Below are 14152 nucleotides of genomic sequence, written 5' to 3'. Positions count from 1 at the left end.
TGAGAGTGTAAGTGAGGAAGTGGCAGTATGGGGACTCCAACTCAAGTGCTCCGACCATCCTGGGAGGCTCCTGGAGAGAGTCAGCGAGGTTTGCGCGCCAGGGTGTTAAACAGAGGCAGGGCTTGTGAATTGTCATGGCCACTCGAGGTGCTGCGTGTGGGGACTTTAACCTCATTAAGTACCTCAGGCTCTTCTTTGGTGATTGGGGTCACGAGGCGACCTCTGCTGTTGCTGATAATCCTGCACTTAGGCTTCCTTCGAATCACTTAATGAAAAGCCGAGAGAATCAGGATCATCTCTCGGGAGTGCACAGATGCCTGATTAAGTTTTTCAGTTTGCAAGTGTGTCCCCCTGCAGCATCTGAGTGTGAAGTGGTCATTTTGTCCAGATAGAGCGCTTTAAACAGAAAGAATTGATTCTTTCCACAGTTAAATTGACATATTATAACCCTCATTGGTGCTTAAGGCGTCTGCCCTTGGCCTGGCTCCAAAAGAAGAACGTTTAAATGTAAGTGGTTCTCTGGTCCAGCCTATCCATTGGTTAGGCCACTTCTTTAAAATGGAATTCTCTTGAGGTGGGGGAGGGATAAATAGGTGGAACACAGAGGATTTTAGGGCAGTGAAAATACTCTGTATGATGCTATAATGATGGATGAGTGTCATCATGCATTTGCCCAAACCTACAACACCAAGAGTGAACCCTAATGGAAACTGTAGACTCTGGGCCATCAGTAATGATGTGTCAGTGTAGGTTCATTGATTGTAACCAGTGTACCACTCTGGTGGGGGCTGCTGGTGACGGGGGAGGCTATGCATGTGTGGGGGCAGGAGGTATATTGGAAATCTCTGTCCCTTCTCTCAACTTTGCTGTGAAACTAAAACTGCTCTAAAAAGAAAAAGTCTTTTAAAAAAATGGAATTCTTGCAACAGCTGAAGTCGGTAAATACTCATACTATTTTCTTTTTCAGGAACCACTTTAATATTCTGTTAATAGCCATTATCAATTTGTGAATGGAAAAATAATCGTCTTTTCCATTATAAATGTTTTAGGTATATACCTGCTTGGGTGCCAGTACTCCTGAGGGTATATTCTCCCTGGCATAGCTCAATAAATAATGACATTTAACTGTAAAATAAAAGCCATAATAAGTGTTCATTCAGGCTACAAATATCTTTTGAGTTCCCACTGTGAGCCAGCGTCTGTTAGGCTGGAAATATAGGAATAAACAGAGCAAATACAATCCTTGCCCTGTGGGAATCTGGAGTCTGGCTCCAAGACCATCACGTTGTTTTGCTTTTCATACTTTTGAATGGTTAATTAAAAATGGAAAGTTTAAGCCAATAGAATGTCACAGCCGTATATTTTTTATTTGAAATTTGGAAACTTCTGCTGCACATATTAATAACATATTAATGAACCACCAAACCAGTAACAGGTTTTTGTTAAAGATTAAGCAGTGGATTTGCTTCTGCCAAGTGAAATTCATTCATTCACTCCTTCCTTCATTCATACTTGCATAAAATACCTTTTGGGCACCTACTGTGTGCTAGGAACATTTTTAGATGCTGAGGAATATCAGGGAACAATGTAGACCAAAATTCCTGTCATGGAGTATAAATTCTAGAAAGGAAGAATGACAATAGTCAGTATAAGTCAAATATGAAATTATAAAACATTTTACATAAAATAAGTGCTAAGGAAAAATAAAGCAGAGATGGATTGATATAAGGTTTGCGTTGAGAAGAGCATTGATGTTTTATATAAGGTGGCTTGGTTAGGCTTCTCCAAGTAGGCAACTTTTGAATAAAGACCTGAAGTTGCTGAGTAAGCCAACCATACGGATAATTGAGGAAAGACAATTCCAGGCAGCAGGGACAGTATGTGCAAAAGGCCCTGAGTCAGGAGCATGCCTGTCATGGAGCTAGGAGGCTGGTGTGACTGGAGCTGAATAAACAGCAGGGTGTAGTAACAGATGAAGTTGGAGAGGTGTGGGGTCATATCATGTAGGACCCTATGGACCATAATAAGGACCTTAGGTTTTATTGCTGGTGACTAAGGTAGAGCACCACTGGAGGATCTGAAGCTGGGGAGAAACACGATCTGACATTTTTCCCAGAGTCACTGTGCTGCTCCATGGAGAATAGAGTATATGAGGCTGGACAGATCAGGGAGACCAGTTGGTGGACCATTGGTGTGATCATCGGAGAGAGCTCAGTGACTTGGACCACAGGCGCAGAGTAGGAGATGGTGAGAATTGGTCCAATCCTGGACATCCTTTAATGGTAGAACCAATAGGATTTGCTGATGGAAGGGATGTGGGTGAAGGAGTGGGAACAAGAAGAGAGGAGCATGACTGTAGGGTTTTTGGCTTAAGCCAGGAAGTGGGGGTGCCACCTATTGAGAGGGGATAAATCCTGGTAGAAGCACATTGGGAGGTGGTGAAGAGGATCCTGGAGCTCAGCTGTGGACATGTTAAGTTGAGATGCCTGTGTGACAGCCAAGTGGAGATACTGAGTAGGTGGTTGGATGTGTGAATCTGGGCTCTCCAACATTAGAGGTAGAAAGAGGAAGAATCGAATGAGGAGACTGAGAGTGATCAGCCATGTCATAGGAAAACCATGTGATTGCCTGGCCTGGAGGTCAAGTGATCAGTGCTAGAGGTGGTGCAAGGAGGTGTGAGTGGCTGTGTCACATGTCGCTGATAGATCAGAAAGGCGAAGGCTGAGACTGGCCATTGGATTCAGCAACTGGCAAGGATTTAGACTGGCAAGGTCAGTGGGTTGGTGAGGGTAGACGCCCAATCTGAGTTTGTGTCAAAAGAAAATGAGAGGGTGGGGCTGGCCCCGTGGCCGAGTGGTTAAGTTCGTGCGCTCCGCTGCAGGCGGCCCAGTGTTTCGTTGGTTCGAATCCTGGGCGCGGACGTGACACTGCTCATCGAACCACGCTGAGGCAGCGTCCCACATACCACAACTAGAAGGACCCACAACGAAGAATATACAACTATGTACTGGGGGGCTTTGGGGAGAAAAAGGAAAAAATAAAATCTTTAAAAAAAAAACAAAACAAAAAAAGAAAATGAGAGGGTCCTTCAGTAGGAAAATGGATAAATAAATTGTAGACATCCAGACAACGGAACATTATTCAGCACTAAAATGAAATGAGCTATCACGTCATGAAAAGACATGGAGGAACCTTAAATGCGTGTTTGAGAAGTCCGTCTGAAAAGGCTACGTACTGTGTGGTTCCAACTATTGGACGTTCTGGAAAAGGCAAAACTATGGAGACTGTAAAAAGATCAGTGGTTGCCAGGAGCTGGGCAGAGGAGAGGGGGATGAATACACAGAGGACAGAGGACTTTTAGGGCAGGAAAACGATTCTGTATGACAGAATGATGAATACATGTCATTGTACATTTGTCCAAACCTATGGAATGCTCAACACCAAGCGTGAACCCTAAGGTCTCTGGGTGATGATGTGTCAATGTTGGGTCATCAATTGTAACAAAGGTACTACTTTAGTGAGGGTTGTTGATCATGGGAAAGCTGTGGTTGTGTGGAGTCAGGGGGTTTATGGGAATTCTCTGTACCTTCTGCTCCATTTTCTGTGAACCTAAAAGTGCTCTAAAAAGTAAAGTCTATTAAAAAAGAGAGAGAGAGGAGAGGAATTGGAGGTAAGAGGTATATAATGGTTTCTAGGAGTTTTGCTACACAGAGGAGCAGAAAAATGGGCAGTAGCTGGCAGGGAAGTCGAGGGCCGGGAAAAAGAATTATTTTGTTTAAGATGGGAGAGTAACAGTGTTTATGCAAAGAAGGCACAGCTGCTGGGCTGTGTCCTTACGTGCATGGGGCTGGGACCTCGTGTTCAGGGGGAGAAGTGGCCTCGAAACAGAAGAGAAAGGCTGGGGGTCATTTTCCTGGGTGGGGAGATGCGCTAGTGGGTTCTTATGGGAGCTCTGTTCTGTTGGCTTCCATTTTGTCAGTGAGATGAGAATGTAAGGAGAATTGGAAACAAAAGGACTTTTAAAAACTCACTGATATACCTCACCAATTTTTCTGCCCATCTCTCAATTTTCAGTATCCTTTCTATTTCTTTCAAGCTAGCCTCTCAGCTCTTTCAATAAAATTTCCCTTTGGCAGTGGATGTTTATCTTTTCTTAAACACAGAATTATAGAAGGGTCCCACAAGCTTTCCGTGGGACCTTTCTGACGATGGCGTTTCCCAGGGTCTGCCCACTGATGAGATTTTCATCTGAATAAAACCTACACAATAGGAATTCTGCTTTTTTGGTACAATGGAATGGCTAGAATGTAATGTCCTTTGGAGGAACCTCTGGATTCAAAGTAAATCCAATTCAGTCATTTGAGGAGCAAGAAACTCATTTTACATTTTAAATGGTTCTATTTTGGGGGCTGATTAGACTCAATATGTAAGGTCTTTAATAGCTGAGATTCTCAGTGGCCAGGGAGGAGGAGAGAAATATGTAGCTTGAATACTGAGTATCATATTTTGTATTATTTGTCATGCAAATTCTAGAAACTAATGCTTGATGGAATGTTCCTGGCTGGGGAAAAAGGAAAAACAGGAAAGGTTATCCCCCTCCCCCGCCTGGCAGAACCAGGGCCCTCTCCCATGTTGGGTTTCCTCTCCTTGTGTTGTTTACCCAAAGGGAGCATTGATTTAAATAGTAAAATACTGGTTTGGATATTCACCCCTGTTCGCTTAAGTCTTATATGGTAAAACAAAGCCAAGTAAGTGTCTGATCTGAGATGCTTAAAAGTGGGGAGACCCCATGGACCTCTTCTTCCTCTGCCTCTATAGTGTGCTGCCCTAAATGGGGAGCTCACAGCAGCTCTGGCCTGATGTCACACAAAGACGTGGGTTAGGAAAGGGTTAGGGCAAGAAGAAAAAGCGACACTCTCTCTCTGTGTTTTTTTGATGATCAATCTCCAAGAAAGAAAAAAAAAGAGAAAGAAATGATCAGCTCAGGAAATTATGGTTTAGCAGAAGTGAGAATGTTTCCTTTCCTGAGACAGATGGGACTGCAGAATAAACGCGGCTGCGCAGCGGCTTTCTGAAAAGCAGACAGATTCTGGAGGCTGTGGAGCAGTGGGGCCGAGGAGACCGCCCGCCCCTGAGCCTCCTCTGGCAGAGGGTCTCCTGGCCACCCTGCTGGCTGAGCCCCCCGCCCTGTGGCACAGGTGCAGGGCTGCGGGGACCCAGCTGGTGAGGAGCAGGGCATGATGAACATACCAGCCCTGCTTCTGTGGGCTCGATGACTCAGTTGAGCCATGCTCAGCAAAGTGTGTTATGCCAGAAGTAATATTTTTAGAGCAGGATGAATTCACGTGATTCTCCCAAGCAGCTTGTTCTTCCCACGTTTGGCTCTGTGGGGTAGTGTGCGTGTCCACGGAAGTGGCAGATACATCTTTCCTGCTACCTCAGGGTAACTGCCCACAGAACAAATGCTCCCGCTCACTGTTGGGAAAATACAACATGCCCAATGATGATTAATTTCCTCTAACCTAAGTCTTCGGGAGACTTCTCCCCACAATTTTGCACCCGTGTGAACATTTACCCACTGCTGTTGGCTTTACCATTGGGCCCCAGTCCTGATGCACCAAAAGAATACGTGTATAGACAGCTCTTGAGTTTTCCATTCCTGTGCCCTTAACTCAGGACCAAGATCAAAGGGAGGGCTAACGTTGACTTCACATAGTGCTTGCCCACCTCTTTCTTTCTCATATAGAGTATTTTTTAACCACTCATTTGGCCCCTAATAATACACTGTTTTGCATTTTTTTTAATGTCCTCTTTTTGTTTCCACAACTACATTTTTCCTAAGACAAGAGGAGCATGGATCTGGTCCTATGCTGCTTTGAAGAACCTGCAGCATCTCAAAGTGTTTGGTACCTAATAGATGTGTCAGAGACATTGAACATCATAACCAAAGTCTATTTCTGCTTTTTGGGCTGGATATGAGAGAGGTTGATTTTCCAGCTTTTATGTTGCCTAGTTGAATCCATCTCTCCCATAGGAGAGACCTTCGTTTTTACCAGAAAGTTTCCTTCTCATTTATCTGCCAAGAATATTTAAAGTTAGAGGAATCTAACGTCTGACAAAGCATTGAATGTTCTCTGTGTGTTTCTGTCGAATTCTTGATTTTCTTCTCATTAGTGTCCTAGGGAAGAGGATCAATGCTTTTTAAGCTGTCCAGTTTTTAAAAAACAGCTTCGAGGCAGGCAGTCATCTCATGAACGTGGCATTGTGGGTTTTTTGCATGCTTGCTTGGTTTCAGTTTTGCGCTCCTGACTGTTGTCCCGAAAACTCCTTCCTGAAAAGCGGTACCGAATGCTGGTTCCTTCTTACACATAAGCCAGGTCGGAACTCGCCTGGTAGAGACCCTCCTTGGGGCTCTTCCCCCTGCCTCACTCCTGCTTCATGCAGCTCCTCACCTGGGCTTTTGGGATGCGTGGAAACAAGACCACTTAGAAATTGAGCACTGTCTGGTGTGACTGCTGTTGCTTCAATATTCTTGTTTTTCATGAAGATTTGCAAAGGGCACTGTAAGCTTTGTGTCCAAAGAGAGATCTGAGATGAGAAGTCTCTTCTCCGTACAGGAAGACTGGAATCCCCCAGGGGTGTGGAAGCAACATTAAGAGAAAACCATGTGATACTGGTTTGAAGAGTTAAACATGTCTGGTAACATTTGAATAAATAGGAAGTAAACTCCTCTGATAAAATATGATATTTTTGCACCATGAGTAGTTTTGAAAGGCGTGGAAACACTTCTAAGAAATAGCAATTGTGTAGGGTTGGTGTTGGTGCGGGCTTAACTCTGATTGATTACCGGGTGGGCAGGTGGTAATAAAGGAGTCATTGGAGTTCTTGCTGCTGGACTCCCAAGGGCTACCAGGAAGCCCAGCCTTGCTTTTGACCAAGTGCTGAGCTTAAATTCAGCAGACTTACTATATTTCTGATTTCATCTCCATTGAAAGACAAAAAGACTTGGAAGTAATTAATTATAGTTAGATGTTAATGGTAAAATGGATTGGCGTCAAAAGTTATTTTCTTGGGGCTAGCCCAATGGCATAGTGGTTAAGTTCACACACTCCCTTCTGGCAGCCCGGGGATCGTGGGTTCCCATCCCAGGCATGGACCTACACACCATTCATCAAGCCATGCTGTGGCAGCATCCCACATACAAAATAGAGGAGGATTGGCATGGATGTTAGCTCAGGGCCACTCTTCCTCAAGCAAAAAGAGGAAGATTGGCGGCACATGTTAGCTCAGGGTCAACCTTCTTCACCAAAAAGAAAAAGTTATTCTCTTATCATGGGAACCAATTGCCCCGTGATGGAAATTTGGTTACATTTTACGTATGTAATTTTTATCTCCTAAGTAGATACTCTTCCCTGTAAGTTCCTCCAAAAGAGTGGTTTTCTGGGAAAGTGTTGAGAATAAAGGTCAGGTGTGTCTCGTGTCTGCCTGAAACAGCCTCTTAGGACTGCTGTCCTCATGGGCAATGCTCTCCCAGGTTTTATAGGCTTTGCCGCACAAAGCCCTGTGCCAGGGTTCCAGAGGTAGAGAGATGCGTAAGATAGAGTCCCAGGAATCAAGCATGTCTTAGAGAAACATGGAAACTGATCATAATAATACCAGTGACTGTACCGATTAAGGTTGCTTTCAGCTGTACTAAACAAAAATCCCCACTTATATAAGGTAGCTTAAATCGACGGGGGGTGATTGTGTCATTTTTCTCACATTGTAATGTCTGGTGGTGAGCAGTTGCTGGCGTTGATCTAGCTGCACAACATGGCAGGCCCCTGCTGGGGCTTCCTGCCTGCCCCTCCTTCATCCTGTGCTGCTTTCGTCCTCATGCCAGTCCATCAGCATCACAAGATGGCCACTCAGCTCCAGACTTGCTGTTAGTGATAAAGGCAGGAAGAAACAGGTTTTCCCGAACCAGCTTCCCCGCAGCGGATTTCTGTCGATATCTCATTAGCCAGAGCTGTCTCATGTGGTCACTCCTGGCTTCCCGGGTGACGAGGAAGGAAAATGTGTAGCTGTGCCAGCCTCTGTAGAGAGGGGCAAGAAGGAGTCCTGTGTGCCGTGAGAGCTGTCACAGCAACATGTGTCAAGTGCTGCAGGAGCGTGAGCAGAGACTAACGCCCCAGGGGCTTGGGGACAGGTCAGAAGATGAAAGGGAGCTGTGCAAAATCATGCAGGTGTGAAGAGTGGGGGCTGTTCTGGGATGGCTGGTTCTCTTTGATCCAGCCATGAGCAAGCAGTGAGGCTGGACATATGGGCACCTCAGGAGCTCATGTGAGGGGTCTGGATTTTAACCTTTACAGTGAGCAGTGGTGGCGTGGGGGATGGGCAGAGTAGGAGAAAAGCCAATAGGGGCTCTTTATAGGGGAGGGACAATAAAGTCCTCAACTATAAGACTACAGTGGTGACAAGAGAAAAAGGAATAAGTGGGGGAAATTCTTCCAAAGTCAGTGGCTCTTGGTGTCAACTTGAATGTTAGTGGTAAGGCAGGAGTCAGGGGTTACTCTAAGGCAGCTGGTGGATGGACCGGGGAGCTATTCTCTAAGCTGGAGAATCAGCTGCGGAGCTGGTTGGAGGGGCAAGCTTACTAGTTCAGTCGTAGGTGCAGGTGCGTTGGGTTAGAAATAGCGCTGGTGCGTCCCTAGGTGGCTGGGAATAGAGGTCTGGGTTTGATGACAGAAGTGAGGCTTGGAGTCTGTATACATTAGGGACTTTGTATGTGGGGGGCAGTGGTGGGGCATGTAGGTACTAGCTGAAATAGAATGGCTGGGTGGGAGTTCCGTGGTGAGAGAGTGGCCCTCTCACTGTATGCTGACTGGAATTCCTGTCGACATCTGAGTTCGTAATTTCCCATTTCCTCCCCCAGTGTATGTTTTCCCTGATGAGCTCCTGCCGTTACTGCAGCACTTGCCTTAGAGTGAGTTCCGTGGTGCTGCGCTTCCCCCCTTGCTGTGCTTCTGTTCCTTATTGTGGCCTCAGACTGTGATACCTGCTGTTCCCTGTTGACATAAGTCAGAAGAGGAGGGATGGAGACCTGGCCTCTTGCACGGGTGTGGGCTGTCCACTGGGTCTCAGATCAGTTTGGGGGGCGTAGCCAAAACTGTTGCACCCCTCCCTCCCCACTGCGTGGCTGTGATGTGCCTGAATCCATATATACCACAGCTAGCATCATCTCCAGACAGGGCGTCATTTAAGTCCGCCTCAACCCCCCGGGCATGCTCAGCATCGAGTATTTAGTAGGTGGAGGGAAAGTATCATAAGACAAAGTCACCCGCGCTGCCACAGTCCGGGAAGAGCAGTTGCAGTTCACATTTCTTTACAGTAAAACTGCTACCCATCTCAGGGGTTTCATGGTGTTTCCTAAACAGATACCCTACTAATTCCTATAGTCCACAAATATTTATTAAGTGCACCCTGCTGGCCAAGCAGCTTTTCTGGGCACTTAGCCATACAGCAGTAAAGACGAAAAACAAGGTTCCTGTCTCCGTTTGAGTTGGGGAGGCAGTCAGCACGTAACTAAATAAGATGGCGTTTGGTGCCACAGGGAACTGAGGTGGGGTAGTGGGCTTCAGAGTGATTGGGAGGATGGGGCTACTTGAGAGAGGGTGACCTGGAAGCCTTCTCTTGAGGCAGTGACATTGGTCTGAGACTTGAATGAAGAGAAGGTATCAGTCTTCTGAAGACTGAGTGGAGAAGACTTCGAAGCAGGGAGAGAGCGAGTGCAAAGGCACCGAGGAAGGAACTTGGACTTTTTGAAAGGTAGACAGAAGGCCAGTGTCTCCAGAGGGTAGTATGTGAGGGGGATAGGAGCAAGAACTTTGGTCAAAGAAGTAGTCAGGCGCCAGATGCTGTAGAGTCCCATAAACCAAGCAAGGAATTTAAGATTACAGTAGACTTGTAATGAAAAGTCATTGGATGATTTTCATCTAAGGAGTGATATGTTATAATTTTCATTATTAAAGGATAACCCTATGGTATTATAATGGTTGAGTGGTGGCCCCCCAAATTTATGTTCATATCCTAACTGCTGGAACCTGTAAATGTGACCTTACTTGGAAAAAGAGTCCTTGCAGATGTAATTAAGTTAAGGATCTCCCGATGAGATCATCTGGATTATCTGGATGGGCTGTAAATCCACTGACAGTCGGGGAGGCCATGTGGAGATGGAACAGAGATTGGAATTATGCAGCCACAAGCCAAGGAAGCCACCTTCCCTGAAGCTGGGAGCCACCAGAAGCTGGAGGAGGCAAGGAAGATTCTTGCCTAGAGCCTTTGGAGGGTGTGCGGCCTGGTGACATGCTGATTTCAGACTTCTGGCCCCCAGAACTGTGAGACAATACATTTCAGTTGTTTTAAGCCACGAAGTTGGTGGTAATTTATTACAGCAGCCACAGGAAACTAATGCAAGTGTCTCAGAGACTTGGCGTACATTAGGGGGTGGAGGAGTGGAATTGTGAGGACAAAGTGGGAGGCTGGTAAAGTAATCCAGGAGAAAAATCATGTGGCTTGGATCAACAGCAGTGAAAATGATGAGAAGTGCCCTGATTTAGAATATATTTTGGAAGTAGAACCAATAGAATTTCTTGATAGATTAGATGTTGGGGACAAGGGAAATAAGAATTTTTTTAAAATCTACTCGATATTTGGCCTAAAGAACTAAACAGATGCTAATACTGTTACCTGACATGATGAAGACCAAGGCAAATTTGAGCTGAGGTTTTCAGGGTGAGAGGTGATGGTGGGGGCAGAGGTGGTCCTGAGCATGAGATAATCAAGAAAGGTTTTGTGGACATGCTAATTTTGAGATGCCTGTGTCACAACAAGATGGGATTTTGAATAGGATGTTAGGTATGAATTTGGAGCTTGGAAAAGAGGGGAGGGCGAGTAAATTTGGGAGTCATTAGTATATAGATCAGTGGTTTTCAACCCGAGCTGGACATTGGAGTCTCTGGGGGAGCTTTGCAAAAGAAGAGATACCAACACCTGCACTCCATCCGGGACCAATTGAAATGGAATCTCTAAGGTATTTAAGAACTCCCCAGGTGAGTCTGGTGTGCAGCCAGAGTTGAAGAACTGCAGGTGTTAAGATGGTGTTTACAGCCATGGGGCTAGATGCCGTCACCCAGGACAGAGCTGCCTAAAAGACACGATGCTGCTAACAAGCAGGCTGGATTCCAGTCCTCCTCTACTCTCAGAGTGGCTGCAGTTTTTGGGTTGGCACCATGTTTCCCTTTTCGTGGGCCATGAGGTGAAAGAGAGAGGAAAGTGGGTGAGTGCAGATGGAGTAGAATCGAGTGCTGAGTCCTGGAGGGCTCCAATATGATGGGCTCACCAAGGAGGAAGGACCAGCAAAGGCAACTAAAAAGGATTCATGAGCTGGGAGACAGCAAACAAGAGTGAGGTGTGTCTGAAGCTAACAGAAGAAAGTGTTTCACGAAGGACGACAAGTCGGTTTGGTCTGGTGGTGCTTAGAAGTTGAGAAGCGTGAGGATAGAATTGATAGGGGATCTCACAAGCTGGAAGCCTTTGGTGACCTTGGGACGACAGACCTCTTTCAACAGTGGTTTGTGTGGAAGCTCGTGTCGGACCAGGTGCAGGGAAGTACGTTTTGGGCCCATAGATCGTCCCACGAAACTCGGAGCAGTGAGGGGGCCTCTGATGGGTGCATTGCTCCCGTTTTGCCATCTTAAAATCCAGCATCTCTGTGAGTTAGAAGATTTTATTCAGAGTGGCTTTGTTGAACCAAATATTTAATCTTTTGGAATGTGGTACCTGAATCCCCTTATTAATGTGTCAGTTTTATAAACGGTTGTCATCTGTGCCTCTGTTCCTTTAATTTAAGTCTTTTTAATATGACTTGGTTACAGATGAAATCCTCCTGGTGTTTCCCTGGGTCTGTGATTGTTTAGCTTCTGCCCGTCGCTTCTCTTGAGCGAGCTTGCTCTAGCGTGATGGAGCACAGCTGCTTCCGATGTGGGTGGAAAGTGTTGTCAGCCTCATCGCCTTGGTACACAGTGGAGGCTCAGCAGACATTGGTTGAAACTTGGGGCTCAAATAACCCTACAGCAGACACCACAACTGCTCTGCGGGGGAGCAAGGCGAGCATTGTTGTGAGGTCGCTTGGGAAGAGCGGACCCGAGCCACCATCTTGGATGGGAAAGTTTCTACCCTTTATGGTCCCCACCCTCGCCACCCTGGTCCTCTTCTGTGCAGCCCTCCTGCTCCTACTCGGGCCTATAAGCACAGGTGCCACAGTGCTGAACAGGACAACTGCCTTGCCTTTGGGGTTTGGGCTACAAATACTCCATTCTACTGGCACCCTGCTCTCGAATAATCCCTGTTGCACCATGGTAGTTCCATAGGATGGTGGAAGTCAGGCCCAGCATGTGTGTGGGGAGCTGGTTGTAGCTGACTGCGGTTCCTACAGGCTTAGAGGAAGAGCATTTTCTGGAACACTGCACATCAGTGACAGCTTGGCAGACCAGCAGGCACTCCCTGGACTGCACCACTCCAGCCTGGCAGGTGACCTGGGCTCCTCTGAGAATTCTGTCCCACGTACAGGACAGATAGCTGATTTGCTCTAAATCCCTGGAAATTATCAAGGAAACTCCAGAATTACTCTCTCTCTCCAGTCAGCCCCTGTCCTTCTGAGTTGCCTATGACCTGGGATTTTGGGTCCTCCAAGGACAAACTGAGGTTTTAACTCATCTGTCCGAGGAGACGATAGACTTGTTACAGATTTGGAAGGCTTTAAAGTGAGCGGTCACATTTGGTTGTCCCTCGGTGTTTGTAAATGCCACCCCTCTGTGTTATAATTTATCTTCTGTTTATGTAGTAAGTATACTCTTAATTCTGTCTGTACAAAAGGATTTTAAGGAGTAAAGAAAATCTAGACCTTTCTCCTAGAGGTTGTCTAATGAAAAACTGTGTTTTTACATGCACATTTTAAAGCCTTAACTTTTTTATTTGTTATTATATGGTATTTTCAAATATATATAAAATGAGAGAGAATTGTATAATGAGTACTTCATGTACCCACAAGCCAGCTGTCAACACCCTGAATCTTGGCATTCTTGTCTCATCCATCCCACACACCTCCCCCACCTTCTTTTTATTTTTTCTGGCATATTGTATTAGTACATTTTTGCAAGGTGATGCTGTGGTGACAGGGCCCTAAAATCTCTGGCTTACCACAACAGCTCCATGTCCCTTGTGAGTACAAGTGGCTCTGCTCCTCACCTTAGACTCTGGGACCAAGGCAGAAAGATGGGCCTCTACTTGTGGAAGACCCCGCTCACGGTTATTTCTGAAGGGGATCCTGCACCAATCTGGCCATAACTGAGAGCCAGGAGAAGCAAGATTTCCTAGAAGGAAAAGTCTATCAGCATTGTCAGACACTTAGGAGAAGAAAAAAGGCGTATTTTTCCACTTAGATAGTGTAGCGTTCCTATCAATTAATCTGTGCTCTAGGGGCAGGGAGTTCACATTTGAAGTTCCCTAATCAGGAATATATATTCCAGGGAAAGTGAGGTAGCATTGGAAAGACCCTAAGTAGGAATCCACTCTCCCAAGGATGTCTCGGCAAGTGCCTGAATGTCTAGATTAGAGAGTCCGTTAATTAGCATAAGGAGTAATAGAAGTGTTTTTCATTGGTAAGATGGATGGTTTCCAAGTGATGTAGATTGACTAGAGATGTTGTTCATCTGCTCTTGCATGAAGGAGTACAAAATCTTTGTGAACCCAACAAATGGATATCCTTCACTATGGTATTCTAAGTCTACGACTCTGACCTGTTCTGTGTTCTGCCACCTAATGAAGGATCCTGAGGATTCTGTTGTCTGATTTGACCAGAAGGTAGTTGAAATCTGGCTTCTAGAATCGTGTTACATCTGCCTCCACCAAACCTTTCAAGTAACTACTTGTTCCAGTGCCCAAAGGAGAGAGAGCTTGAACTTCGCTGAGCTTACAGTGGGTTGTGTGACTATTTTGTCCCTCTTCGTTGTGATATACCACATAGTAGAGAATTTATAGGAGGGGACGTACAGTTCTTCCTACCTTTAATCATCGGGATCCCCTGGTATCTACCTATAGGAATGGGACTGTG

General features: G+C 45.8%; 1 protein-coding gene across 1 annotated transcript in view; it reads left to right on the top strand.

Moving 5' to 3' along the window:
* The window catches only part of KCNK1 (potassium two pore domain channel subfamily K member 1), a 51316-nt gene that overhangs the window by 18125 nt on the left and 19039 nt on the right, over positions 1-14152 (top strand). The gene's annotated exons all lie outside the window — the stretch shown is intronic.

This window comes from Equus asinus, chromosome 2, assembly GCF_041296235.1.
Source record: "Equus asinus isolate D_3611 breed Donkey chromosome 2, EquAss-T2T_v2, whole genome shotgun sequence".
Classification (NCBI taxonomy): domain Eukaryota; kingdom Metazoa; phylum Chordata; class Mammalia; order Perissodactyla; family Equidae; genus Equus; species Equus asinus.
The sequence above is the reverse complement of the archived record's forward strand: the minus strand, read 5'-3'. Positions and strand labels throughout refer to the sequence as shown.